We start from the raw sequence: 14,254 nt of genomic DNA on the forward strand, positions 1-14,254 counted from the left end.
TAAGTACACAGTCAGTGATCCCTTCTCTCATTAATGATACCTTTCCCCCCATTTTCTTCTACAATCCAATGAAAGGCAATGCACTTTAGCAGTAATTTGAAGCCTCATAGCTTTATTTTTATTTCTGAGACAGGGAAAGAGAAAGCAGTAACACTTGAGGAAAAGGCTATGGTCCTTTCCATACTTAGCTTCTTTTCCAACAGTGGCTTAGGAGATGATTATAACCCATTCTCAGCTAACTTCCCCAGAGCTATAGGAGATCATTATGAAACTCCTTCTGACTTTCCTTTAGCAGGTTTCATGAGAAGAATGCAGAATACAAAGCAATGTTTGTACTGAAATGTCTTATAGGTAAGTCAATATATGTGTTTTCTGATACTTCAAAGTTGTTTACCCTTTGATGTGCTTTTCTAAAGTAAGTATTGGGAGGAGAAGGTTTAGTTCCCCAAAAATTGCTGTTCTAGCGACGTATGAAATCCACATCACCCCTACTTCGGCATTTTCTTTTTCCCCTTTTCTAAGCAGCAGCATTTGTATAGCTGAGGGTTTTCTTCCGCAGTGACTAAATCCACAAGATTGTACTTCTTTCCCCTAAAAGGAAAGGGAAAGAGTTCTATCAGTATTGATTTTCAGCTTTTCCTTAGTGTCTCTTCGACTGCATGAGGAAGTGAACAAAATTCATTTGCAATCATAGCAGTCAATCCAAAGTGGGGCTAAGCCCAAAAGAACAGGGCAGAAAGCGCTCTTGAAACAGTTCTTCCCCATAGGCCCTCCAGCAGTTGCAATAATGGAGGGAACCCAGCAAAGCATTTTGTCCTGAGTCAATCGATTCTTCCCTATGTCACATCAGAAAAAGCCATGAAATCAATAAAAATGTAATGAGCTTATTATTTTGAGAGGAAAAATCAGTTGGTTAAAATCAGAAGGTCAGGGGCATTGTTTTGAAGTAAGCTACTGGAAACTTAGGTCAGACTGAGGTTTATTAAAAGGAAGGTTATTAAAACTAAAAATGAAGGAGACAATGACTTCTGCAGCAGATAAATGTTAGATCAAGAAAAAGTGAGGCATTCAGGCTGGTAATAAACTGCCAAAAGCAACACACTGTTCAAAATCCACAGTGTTTTCATATAAATGAAATCATAGGCATCAGAGATGGAAAGGAGTCGTAAGAATCTCTCCCTTCACTTACTAAAACAGGATATTGTCTCCCAGCAGAGGACAATATTAAACTAATATAAACAGCTAGCATTAAGGAGAAAGAAGAGAGAAAACATCTTCAAACAGGAAGCATGTTCAAAGATATTCCTCAAGTCTAAGGAGTTCTATTATGACTTATTGCTGAGGCTTTTAAAAATATTTAAAAGCATGAAACATGTATTTCTTTCTTTATTATGGAGGCCAATGACAGTACTAAAAGATGGGAAGAAACATTAGCAAATGCTGCCTGTTTCATATGGGTCACAAAGGACTGAACCTGTCAAGAAAATAGGTCCAACTCACACGTGCTGTTTGATGTGTTAACAAGGAGTGTATGATACATGTCACTAATAGCTAGATCCTTTACTCCAGTCATGATTTTGTTCTACGCAGTGTTCTTCAAGACTGCACTCTGCACTCTTCTGCATTCTCTTCCACTTTTAGAGGGTATAAAAGGAGTACTTCCACGGCTAGAAGAGCTTTATGAATCCACAGCATGTTGTTCTCTGTATCCTTCAACTCCAACATGTATTAGAGATTACTTTGTATCTATAAAAAGAACTACAGCTGTTCATGCTCATCTACTTACAAGAGACTTGTAAAGCATATATTAATTAGGGAGAATTTGTATGTGAGCACTTCAAAACCCTTGTGTGCACTCTCTGTGTAACTAACAGCTTTGCCTTCCCTTCACCTCTGCTGTGTCTATAAAAATCATACAGGGGAAAGCCTAAAAAATTCATCTCATCTGAATATCTCTACAAGTGGTTCACACTGTAACCCCTGCGGCATTTGGAATAAATCATTATTAGTTCATATTTCATCTCATCCTAGCAGATTTATTTGTGTCCTGTATCCTTCACTTGGCAGCCATTCTCTTGGTTTTGCTGTCTCTTTACACCCTTCAACACAGATGACTGACTGATTGGATTAAAATAATTCAGGACTGAGATGATTCACGTTTCACTTAAAGTCAACTGTACAGGCTGTTCTGCAGAGACCGCCTGTAGTTTACCATGCACTTGGACATGTTCCAGTGACTTGGAGTGTGAAAGGACTAGGGCAAATCTGAGACACTTCCCTTTGGCCTTTTGTACTCCAGCAGCTGCTCACAGAGCAGGCTGCTGGCAAAGGCAATGGCAAGCGGTGCTGGGAATTAAACACACAAGCTCTGCCCTTTCATGGGGGCACAAACTCAGGCTTGGGTCACCAGCAAAACTGTTTGGTCTGATCATTCAAGCAATTCTGCAAAACTGCTGAGCAATTGGTCACTACTGCTGGACCTGCAAAGGACGTGCCAAGAGCCAGTGTAATGAACGGCTGCTGCAAGCCAAGACTGAAGGACTGCTTAAGGCAGCAGCCACACATTGCCAATCTTCCCAATTTTCACATACAACCAGGGTCTTACTCCCTGTGTTTTCACATTCCATACTTTTGGAAACTTTTTTACACCCACCACTGAACTTAAAAGTGTCATCATAGAATATGACATTGAGTATCGACATTTCACACATTCTCAAGTAAGACAGAATAGCAAACAGTATCTTCCTTTAAGTAATGTTCAAAACCTACAGCAAGCTTGACATTCAGAAGTAAACAAAGACACCTTCAATGCTTTTCTGGGTGTTTCTAGAGATTTAGGGTGTAACATAGGTAAGTCATCATTCCCACGTGTGCCCACTTTCCTCAGGGTGCTTGGTGCCATTTTTTCCTCAGGCCATCCCAAGAAGTGCCACCACGTCCCCTCACCCTCTGATCCCTCAGTGAAAGGTACTGCCATCCCAGTAACCCTGATGGGGCACCTATCTGTCTCTGCTGCTGAAACCACTGCTGAGAGAGGGCCCCTATCTGCAATGCAATGTTAGTATCAAACAATGGTATTTCAGTGGCTGGTAACAAGTATCTCTGTTGAAACCCTTGTGTTTGTAGCCTTAGAGTTGCTATTGTCATAGGAATGTTATAAATAGGTTTATATAAAAGCAGTCTTGAAACAAGTAAATAAATTCTTATTAGTGTCATTCTGAGCAACTTCAGACATGAGCCGCAATCCTGTACACTAAATGATTACTGTGCTTCCCTTACCCCCTCGAATTTATAACATAAATGCTCATTTTCAAACATATGCAGACTTCACAGCTGACAAGATTTACAAGCTGTCCTATTTACTTCCCTTCTAAGGGGAACAGACTGAGCAGATCATCAGCATAAGCTTAATAAAGGCAGAAAAGTTTCTCCACAGCAAAACTAGCTTAACAGTCTGATACAAACCAGTTATAAAAGTTTTGTTTGTGTTTTGTAGGAAAACACTTATTTTAGTTACAGTGGTTCTGGCAGCACCAGGGCTCTGCTGGAGACACACCACAGGAATTCTATATACCCAGCTTGCAGAGCAAAGAAAATGCTGCAAGAGTCACCTTAGTGTACGAAAATGCCCACTCACTGAATACAGAGCTGTCAGAATCACATGATACTAGACTAAAAAGACTCATGGTGGTTGGTTTGAAAATTACCCTACAAACTCTTCTGGCAATGAAATTTGCTCTCAAAATTAAAATTCACCTGAAACTGGGGGTAAGTAGTAGAACTATCCCAGTGACTGGAAAAAAATTCGCCCCTGTTCAGAGTGAACTTTTCTCCCCTACCCTAAAAAACTTTAGTGTTGCCACTGAAGATGAATAGATCACATGGACACTGGTCGAGGTGTGGTGAAGGAAAGAGAGAGGTTTATTTTTCCCTCCAGGATTTATAGGCTCCTGACCACAGCCAGGGATTGGGTGGTCAGGATAACACTTTCTCACTGCACTGGCCATGAGAGATGTCCATCACAAGACATGTAACAGAAAGAATGTACACATATCTATGTTTATAGTTACTGTCCTGGGAAAGTCTTTAGAAAACTATGTTAGCAAGCTCAGAAGCTGAGTTTTCAGGGCGACACTTTAGGGTTTTGTTTTGTTTTTTGGGTTTTTTTGGGTGAATTTTTTTTTGGTGGTTTGGGGTTTTTTTGTTTGTATATTTGGTTTTTCTGGGGGAGGGAGAGTTGCATAGTTTTAAATTTTTTGGTTTTCTTTTTTTTTTTCTTTTTAAACTTAAACACCTGTAGATTTATTTTATGTAGATTTAATACCAAAAATCTTAACGAACCCTTGCCAAGGAGACTTTATATGGGAGAACCCTTTTAAGACTCACTTTCATTTGGCTTACTGCAATCCATACTCAGCCATAATCCACCAGATCTATGACTCAGAAGCCCAGCAAAAATGGCCTAAGTAAGTCTTCTGATGCTGACTGTAACTTGGAGGATAGGTAGAATGTACAACTTTATCAGGCTTGAGTCAAGCCTTAAGTATGGTTTAGAGCAGAGAGAGCTGCAGCTCTGGTTAAGCTGTGCTAGTGCACAGACATAACCTGAGAGCAAAGCTCATCATGCACATAAAAAAGTAAACATGACACCTATGTAAATAACTTGCTAAGGAGAATTTTTGTGGGGCATGTTTTACCCACAGCGTAAAAGCAAAGCCATTGCTCATTTCCCTCAACATTTACACTTCACTGTAACTTCCACAAGTGTACAAGAAGATGGTTTGGAAACAGACACAAAAATCTGAGACTACATCATTGTATAGAATGTGGTCTCCAATATAAAGTTCCATAGAAGAATATTTCCTGAATAGGCTGCAGGAGACTTATGGGCATACTTACAATTGCTACAATGTTTTCCACTGACTGGAAAAATAAAAAGGAAAATCTATACCCTTCCACACAGTGCCATGCCTGAAAGGTTACAAAGAAAGTGACTGTACCTCTAATGTAACAGCATTTCCTTCAAAATCCTCAGTTCTTCAAAAATGTACTAAAACACACCCAGATGCAACCTTTGCTGTAAAACTGGTAAAACTGCTTTCTTATTAAGTTTTTCAGATGCCTAAGTTAATCATATGCATAAATACTTACACAAACCCTCAGGACACACAAGTAAAATGAAGGAGTTAAGGTTATATTAGGTCAGTACTACAAGTTAGTGAATTTTTAAAACATTTTTCCAGATTAGTATATGCTGCTAACACTATAGAACATCACATTTTTCTAATTTGCAGATTTTTTAAAGCCAAGATTAATACTGATAGGTGAGCTGAGTTGTAAATTTGATTTGATGTAGAAAGCAGCAAGCACTTTGGCATAGCAAACCCTTATCAAGAGGAAGTATGACAGTCCTGAAAAAATTTAATAAAATGACGAATCAGAAGTTCAAGGTTTTTTTTTTTTCTCCATGTTTTCTGTGTGACCTTGGGAAAATTACCCAATCATCTTATATCTAAATATTTCTGCCTGTGAAAGAGAGATAGTATGCTCTTCATCGTCATGTGGCTACTCTCAAACAACTTTTACAGTTTGTTCCAAGATTCACAACTAGAAATAGAATTTATTGTTTCCATTTATTTTATTCACATTTTCTTCCTTTACTGAACAGTTATCAAAACATCTACTCTACACTATCACATATAAAAGACAGATGGTTACTGAAAGGGGATGAGGGATGCATAGGCATTCTTTTTCTCAACAGAAATAATTTACAGATGCCCACCACACAGACTTCAGTTGTTGTTTACAGGTAACATGAGTGAAGTAGAATCAGGAATTTTATTGTTAAGTTGTAACTAAGAAAAAAATGTATTATGCAATTGTGAACATGTTTTTGATCAAAAGGCCTTTATGAAATATAAAGGTTTGTCTCTTGGAGTGAGCAAAGTCTAACAGGTGGCAAATGATTTTTAGGATTTTCTGCTCTATTAATGTGGCAGAAATTGTTCATGGAAGAAGAGAATCCTTGACCAGCAGTGTCATCCGGGAAACAAGGGTAAAATGAACTGGGGGAAGCACTACAAGATCAAACTGACAAGATTTCCACAAACTTCCCTGAATGTTGCCTAGAATGAAAATCAGAGAACACTGTATGGTTTAGCTTGCTCTGAACATCAGATAGTTGTTTCTGCCCTGTCCAGACCCAAGTTACACTTTCAGGACCAACTTCTACTTTCATGCACAAAAGAGTCCCATTAATATCAAAGGATTTAAAATGGGGAAATTCATTAAAGCTTGAACTCCAAGAGCTGTTAAGAATAAAGTGAGGCTCACCATGAAAGGCAGGAAAGAAGGCAAGAGTAAGACTATACCCATAAAAGCTTATAGAAGCATTTCTAGTGGCTGGAGCACATGGCTATTATCACATGCCAAAATATCTAAGGTCCAGTGCTGACCTGTGACTTGGAGGAAATCAGTTCTCATCAGAGTCCCAGCAGTATTAATATGCACTAGACTGGGCATGGTTGTAAACACATAACCATAGAACAAGACATATGATAATGTTTTCAGCAATACCTCTTGCCTCATTTGTCTATATTAGGTATGCTATGCAAGTTCACCTTTAAAGAAAAACAAAAAAGAGAAGTTTAAAAACAAAAAAATTGTTTTCTTTTTGACAAGAAGTTTAAGATCTAAACTCACAAGATCTTTCCCACTGTGACTGCTCACCTTCATCTGTTGCTAGTGGACACGAAATAGAAGAGCAGATTCAAATCACAGCAGCAGATGTTTCATCCCAAGAAGGCAGAAGCCTTACTTTCGGGGTTTTCAGCCCCTTTTATAAGGTGTTCCGCTACAGGTTTAACATGATTGGTAAAGGGAACAACACCTTTCTGGTCCCATTGGTGGAACAAGAGAAAACACTCAGGACATCTGTACAATATTGCTTTGAGAACCAAAAACCTATTTACAAAAAAAAGTCCTTGAGAGAAACATGTTCTCAGGAAACTTTCCTTTGGGAACAGATCAGCCACTAGCAGGCTGAAAACTCTCTCAGGCTCAGAAAATCATGTCCACATTCATCCTCTTGTGCAGACTGCAAAAATCCTGCTTAGCTCAGTCCACATCTCTTAGAGATTCTTCTCATTTTCCCTACTTCCAGCAAAGAGGGACCAGTCAACTCTTCTCTAGCTAACCCACAGGGCCAGAGGGAAGGCCCTTGCTTACCCTTTCCATGAAGTTGCTAAGAAATAGTTGTTTGTCCCCTCACTTCCCATTCAAACCCTGATCTCTTGATCAGGACTCAGCTCCCTGGTACCTGCCAGGTCCAGCAGTTGAGCATTCCTTGACAGTCATCCCATGGACAGTCCTGCTTTCACGCCCTCCCAGCAGTATCACCATCTTCCTCTAATTTTTAGTAGTTCACACTTCCAGCACTCCCTTCCAAGCAGACCCAATGCTCTCAGGTGGCAAAACCAGCATTAATTAAACACAGCTCCCTCCTAGTTTTAAAGGAACTATTTATGCTTCTACCTTAACATATAAACAGATGGAGTCTGGGCTTATAATAAACCTCCAACTGTGATTTAAAAATATGAATCCTTTTGATGCTGCTGTCCTCAGCTGAAGTCTCTGAGTAACAGAAGCACATGGCAGAACCCTTAATGTGTATTGATAGATCTTATTTGAAGTGCTATTTTCCAGATGCACTTGTTAAAACTCACTTTCTGCTGCTTCTCAGTGAAGTAAGAAGAGAACTTAATCTGATGAAGGACAGAGTTGGGGTAGTAGCATCAGGCAGATTGGCGGTTCATCACATTCACTGCATGGATTCCTTTTGAAAATCATTCCTCTGAAAAAGAAAAAGCCACACCAGCCTTTCAGGTTCAGGATCATTATGTTCAGTTAGATGAGAAGTTTCACTCAGAAAGAGCTGCTCTCTTTAGGCACTGGAGATAACTTTTTTTTACCTGAAGAAATTAAAACAATGTAAATTCCATGAAACATGATGTGAAACTTCATTTCAATAAATCACACCCACTTTAATTCTCATCTTACCCCAAACTGTGATGGTAGACTATGACCAAAGGCAAAAGAAGCAAATAAGAAAACACAATTCAGGATACCCATTAGCACTGCATCAAAATAACCTGACTGCAAATAAATTAGGGAATCAAAAAATGTTGAAAACCAGTAAGCTCATATTAATCAGGCATCTTCTCTTTCCTTTTGTGGGCCAGAAAAGGGATTCAGAGTTACCATCTTGTGTCAGATTTCTCTTTGCTCCTTTCACTGAATCCTTGATTTTCCTCACAAGCAGGAGCCAGACCATGATTCCAGAGACAGGGCTAAGGAGGCCACAGCACGTGTTACGGAGCTGCAGCTTGCAGCTTCCCTTCATTGTGCTGTTTCCTGAAATAGAAAGAGTCCCATCACAGCTGAACCTGTTCCATTTTCACTGGGTCACAGTACAAAGACAATTGCTTCCTACAGCAGTTCATGAACATGGCAGCAGTGAGCTGCCTGAATTTCAGCTTTTAAAAATAAAATTACTGCAGAAGTTTTCAAAATAATACAGCTGACTGTCCAGCATCACTGGAAGCCATTTCTGGGAAACCCAGGATTTGGGGTCTAGGATCACGGCATTTCTTTAGCCAAAAGATGGTCAAGGCCAGATGTCTTATCAAAACAGACATACAAGTAGGAATGGCATTATACCAGTAAAGACTGACAGCAAAGGATTCAGAGAATTCAGCCATGCATCAGGTGGATCCTGATGGGAACTGGGTTTCTCATCCACTACTTGAGGGTAATTCTCTGAACAGAAAATCATGGTAATTAAACAACTTCATGGGGATGGATCATAAATCACTTCTGAAATTTTCAGTTAAAAAACAAAAAGTTCAGTGGCAATAAAGCAACATCTCTACTAAGCATTTTGTGTCTCTGTGACTACTTGCTTAAGATTTTCACAATACTAGTATTTATTCTTTGGTTTTGTATCTCAGGACTGGAGACAGAGATTTGAAAAGGGATTCTGGTGGTCCAAAGGACATTCAAATGAACTTCAACAACTGAAAATCTTTGGAAATCCCAAATGCAACACTCACAGCTATTGCATATATATAGTGCAAGTTACACCAATTACACTCAAAATGTTGATTTGACAAGAAGACCCCATAATGTATCTGTTTCAACATGTGATTCACTTGCAGGCACTTGTCTTTCTCTGCTTCCTCCTTCCAAGAGCTAGTGGCTTGGCTCCAGCAGAATTATTTGACTTCAGTAAAATGTGACTGTTACTAGTTTATTTGATCTAAACTTGAAAGAGCGCATAAGAAGAAAAAAGCTCATCACTGAAATGTCTATTCTATTCCCTCTACCACTTATATCCAGCATGTAAAGGGTTGAAGAATATTAGTAAAAGTGGAATAAAGAATAATACATTCCTGTTGACTTGTCTGGAAGCTCTGTTCTTCTTAACCCATGCACTGTGTTAAACAACTGGGGAATTTAACTTATACAATAGGATCCTGAATTTGTATCCCACTTGTCCTCCCCTAGACCACTGAAACTCAGTTTGAAAACTCAGCTGACTCTAAACAAACTCTGAGTTACTGAAACTGCCAATAAAGCTACAAAATAAATGTATTCTACTTATTGTGATTGTACAAATATGGTCTAGAAAATTTTTTGACATGATGTGCCTTTCTCTATTAGTCCTTACTCTGCTTACTGCATGAAAACATTGTGCAAGGACAGAGCTGATTGCTCAGTTAGCATCTATGTATATGTATATTTAGCACCTGACCATTGAGATATTATTTATCTCTCTTCAAGGTTGGGCACCAAGATGCTACCCTTTGAAGAAAAACATATACCAGCACCCAGACTCCAGCAGCAGCTAAGTTAAACTTAGCTCACAGTTTCCTCAGCAAATTTTATCCCAGTTCTCAGGCATCCCAATGAAAACTGCTTCAATAAATCAATGGACCCAACTGAAGGCACCAAACTGAATCAAACTGAACAAGCCTGCTACTCAGCTGACACTGCTCTGTGGTAAGTATCAAAGATAGCTCTGAGTAAGACTAGGGCATTAACTCCTTTTGTGCCCTGGGCAATTCAATTTAGTGCCCAAGATTACCTGAAAAAGGCCATACCATTTACTCCTGGAGTGCTGCAAGGCAAATTGAGGAAGGTTTTGCATACTCAAACAGAAGACTAACAATGCCTATTGTAAGAAAGATGCAATGATAATCAACCTTCAATGGAGGGATGCAGAGAAATACCAAAGGAAACAAGTGGGAAGAGATTCACCTTTCCCACTGAACAAAAAGTCTGCATTTACAGCTGAGTATTTACACTTAAACAGTGAGTTAGAATTAAGAAGACAACATTAATTCAAGAGAATTCCAGCTTTTATTCTATCTAAAATCAGTGCACAAGACATTTGTGCTGAAATTTTGGGGCCAGATTGGCCTAAATTCAGCATGAAAGTGGTGAGGGTTATAAGTCATGCAGAATTTCTGCTGACAGTCCCTCTTGAATTACCTACTGCCATAACTCTGTTTTCATCCTGTACCAGGAATATTATACTAATAATATAGCCCAGGGAAATGACAGGAACAGTCCAAGGAGATTATCATGTGGATGGTGTTCTTTTTCATGTTTGAGCAGCACTCTAGAACTGCAATTCACCATGTTCTATTGAACTGTATGTAACAGCTTCACATTTTGATTATTTTGTTTGCATGTCTGTTTGCTCTTATATGTGGGCAACACTAGGAAGCTTGCAAAATTATTAGAGTAAGACAGAAAATGGGAACAATGAATCTCTATCTTACAAGGATAAAATTAAGTAGAAATAAAAATATGATCCTCATCTGAACTGTGTTTGCTACATGTTCCTAAGATTTTCTGTAAAATTTCTGCAAAACAAAATAGTTTTGGTGATCCAAAGTATTAGATTCCTTTGGCAGCTTTTTTTTGCCAATACCAGCATACATACCACATAAATCAGACTGTTAACTGGACATATCTGTAGTCCTAATTCTAAAGAAATTCCTCCTAGTCTTTTGTCAGAAGGGAAGTGAAAATTGTGAGTTGTTTTGTAAATTGCCCATTTATTTGCCAGTGACAGGAGGAACAAAACACTGATTCTCCTGCCTCCTTACACAGCATGTGCAAAGAACTGAGAAAATCACAAATGGAACAGCCTCTTTTACTGGAGCTGTTACAGTTTGGGTAAATGACAGTGCAAATGCAGGCCAGATCTGCACTCCTCTCAATGTTAGCACTTCTGTCTGAACAGTCACATCAGTGTTGCCACAGAGAAGTAACACCTACACAGCCCATCCAAACCAAAGGCAGTATCTTCTTCCCAGTTACTTGCTCCTCAGTCGGGACTCTCAGAAAGCCAAACTTTCACCAGTTTATCTCTGAACTCAGAACCCCTTCAGCTGGGCAGGGAGTGAGATGAGATGTCAAAAGCATTATCCCGGGATAAAGCACATCCATACTTTGTGCTGCAGTGTCTGTACTTTACTTGATAATTTTCCTAATCATTGGTGAGAAGCCCCTCAGTACCTGAGGAGACCAGCCTTGTTGGGCAGCAGCCATTCTTTTAAGTTTCTATCCGTGGTGGTTGCATCTTCAGTTTAAAACTACTTCAAATAAACTGTGCAGACAGCTTACTGAAGTACCTGATAAACCTAATGAAACCTTACTGCAGACATTTATGAAAAAAAAGGGGCCTATTTACAAGGAAAGCAATGTTTCTGAGACTGCTCTGAGGCTGAACAGTTGATGAAACAGTTTGGAAGATCAGATTGTGATTAGAAGAAAGGATAAAAGACCAGGAGAAAGACTTGCAGAAAATTAGCCCTTGGCAGAACTATCTGAATTTTCCAGAAAAGGAAATTACCCAGGCTGAAATGAAACTCATGGGTCAAAAGAAAATCACACTGAGTGAGTACTGAGGAAAATGGACAGCTAAATCTATCAGTAAGCTACTTTCCAGAAAGCAAATAGGATTGTTTGCACAAGACGGCCTAGCCAGTGCAGTCTCAGTGCTCAGCTTTTCATCCTAAGTGGTGAGCCCAGAGGTGTTTCAGGGAACTATTCCAAGGCCATTGGTAGGGAAGCAACGTCATCTAAAATATGAGTTTAATACTGTCACTAGTGCTTTCTCGAAAAATGGGACAGGGGATTTTGTCCCTTCAAATGACAGGCACAAGTTTCTGGGAACAAGCCTGCAGGCTCTTTTAGAGAGTGCTGAGCAGGTAGAGCTCCCATACTTCCAAGTTCCCCAGACTTGAGTGACTTATGGAGAAGTATAGAAGCTTGTGTATTTCATCCTGTTTCAAACAAAAACAAAGTCTGAAGCAAAACTGATCCACCACTCATCAGAACAGGATTATTGGACAATTCCCAGTTATCCCTGCTGATACTTTTACCAGGGAGCAGAAAATCAGGTTATTGAAGGCCTTGGAAAGGCTCGGGTACAGGTCCTTAAATCTGATTTTTTCCATCACACATAGAATGGGATAATCGAACAGAACATCATGAAATAAACATAATTTCCCACCATCCGGATCATATTTTCCAGCCTAAATCACCTAGTATGCTACTTTACGAGGTTGCTCACCTCATCACAAGATGCAAAATGTTTCCTTTGGGGATAGAAGCCAACTTGTCAGTGGAATATTTTTGCAACTACCATAAAGTCACAATCCATATGAATATGAATGTTGGCCAAATATAAATACAGAAGTAATTTAGATCAACTTTTCCTGGCCTTGTCTGTGCATGCTGTATATTGGACCAAAAGAGGAGTCAGTATTTAAAAGTGTAAAGAGACTTGAGGTTCCATAAGACAAGAAACACTGAACCTGAACTGTGGCCCTTTTAAGCAGGCTGGAGCTGAGAATCTTCTCAGAAGGGCCGTGTATTTCAGCGATTCCATTGCTGTGCTTATCCCGGCCCGTGCGGCGCTTTCGGCCCCTGTCTGCGGGGCTTTCTCCCGGCGCCGCCGCCCTGTCCCTGGTGCTGACCGGGCGCGGCCCCTCGGCACAGCCAGCGCGGCGCCGCCTGCCCGGGACCTTCCCGGCACGGGCAATTCTCGCAAATCCCAGCGGGCTCCCATGCCACGGGGCACCGCACGCGTTTCCAGCGGTTCAACGCTTGGGAACAGGCTTTTCCTTTTTTTAATTTTTTACCAAATTCATAAAGCAGTGGCTCTGTCATTGCACTGAGAAAACAGCTGACTTTCTGCAGGTGCTTTGGGGAGCATAACATAAGAAGCCAAAAAAGCAAACCAAACAGAAGTGCTGAACAGAGGGATGCATGGGGCGAGCTGCCTGGTCCTTGACAGCACTCAGCAGGACCATGTGAAGGCACCACAAGGCTCAATCTCTTAAATCATCTCAGCATCAGTATCCTGGTGGGCAATTAAATCGTTCGTTCTGCATTTTTTGTCTTCCAAAACCTTTGTCTCCTCTCAGGACATAGTTTTAAGTTTTCTACTTAACTAAAACGACCACTGCTTATCAACACCAGTGAATCAGTGGGGGAAAACAACCTCGCTTCCGTATTTCCTACGGGTCAGTGAATGGAAGCACCGTTCTCACTCGTGTTCCGGCGGCGAGCAGAGGGGCTGAAGGCAGCAGGCGGTGAGCGAACGGGCTGAAGGCTGCAGGCTCCAAGCCCGCAAAGCATTAACGCACAAGGCTCAAGAGCTTTTGCTGAACTTGGGCAGGACAGCAGCCCCTCCCGGCCGCCCTCGCCGCCTTCCAGAGAGTTCCTGGTCCCACCCGCGGGCGCAGCCCCCCCGCTCCCGCCGCCATTTCATCCCTCGCATCCTTCCCCGAGGGCTCAGATGCGGAACGCCCGCCCCCCGGGATACCTGCTGCCCCGGCGCTCGGCCGAACCGCTCCCCAGAGCTCTGTGTCACCTTCCTGCTCTGCCACCGCGGCCCCGAGGTGATTTCGGCCCAAACTCGGATATTTACACGCCGCCGGCAGCGGCTTCTTGCGGATCGGTCCCTGCGCCACCGCCTGAGGCAAATCCCCTCCCGCGCCGCCTCGCCCGCCCAGCGCCCCCTCGTGGCGGGACGGGGAGCGGCAGCCTCCCTCAGCGCAGCGCTCCCGGCGGCCCGGCCGCTTTAAAGGCTCCACCTGCGGGGCAGCGGCTCTTCTCTCGCCACGGGGGCGGGCGGGTGGCTCAGCGCTTCCCTCGGCCGCGGTCGTGGCCGCCC

At 41.5% G+C, this 14,254-nt stretch overlaps 1 long non-coding RNA gene across 3 annotated transcripts; it reads right to left on the reverse strand.

The window, feature by feature from the left end:
* Nucleotides 1–115: 115 nt before the first annotated feature.
* LOC131580058 (uncharacterized) lies at nucleotides 116–14,158 on the reverse strand. 3 transcript variants are annotated; one of them, XR_009277812.1, is made up of 4 exons: nucleotides 13,904–14,158; nucleotides 7,725–7,852; nucleotides 6,577–6,620; nucleotides 116–591 (listed from the first exon to the last, which is right to left on the reverse strand). It is a non-coding gene; the product is annotated as an uncharacterized LOC131580058 (long non-coding RNA). The 3 variants fall into 3 exon arrangements; XR_009277811.1 differs by having other exon boundaries at nucleotides 6,456–6,620; XR_009277810.1 differs by lacking the exon at nucleotides 6,577–6,620.
* Nucleotides 14,159–14,254: the final 96 nt, after the last annotated feature.

The sequence above is a fragment of the Poecile atricapillus genome, chromosome 6 (assembly GCF_030490865.1).
Source record: "Poecile atricapillus isolate bPoeAtr1 chromosome 6, bPoeAtr1.hap1, whole genome shotgun sequence".
Taxonomy (NCBI): domain Eukaryota; kingdom Metazoa; phylum Chordata; class Aves; order Passeriformes; family Paridae; genus Poecile; species Poecile atricapillus.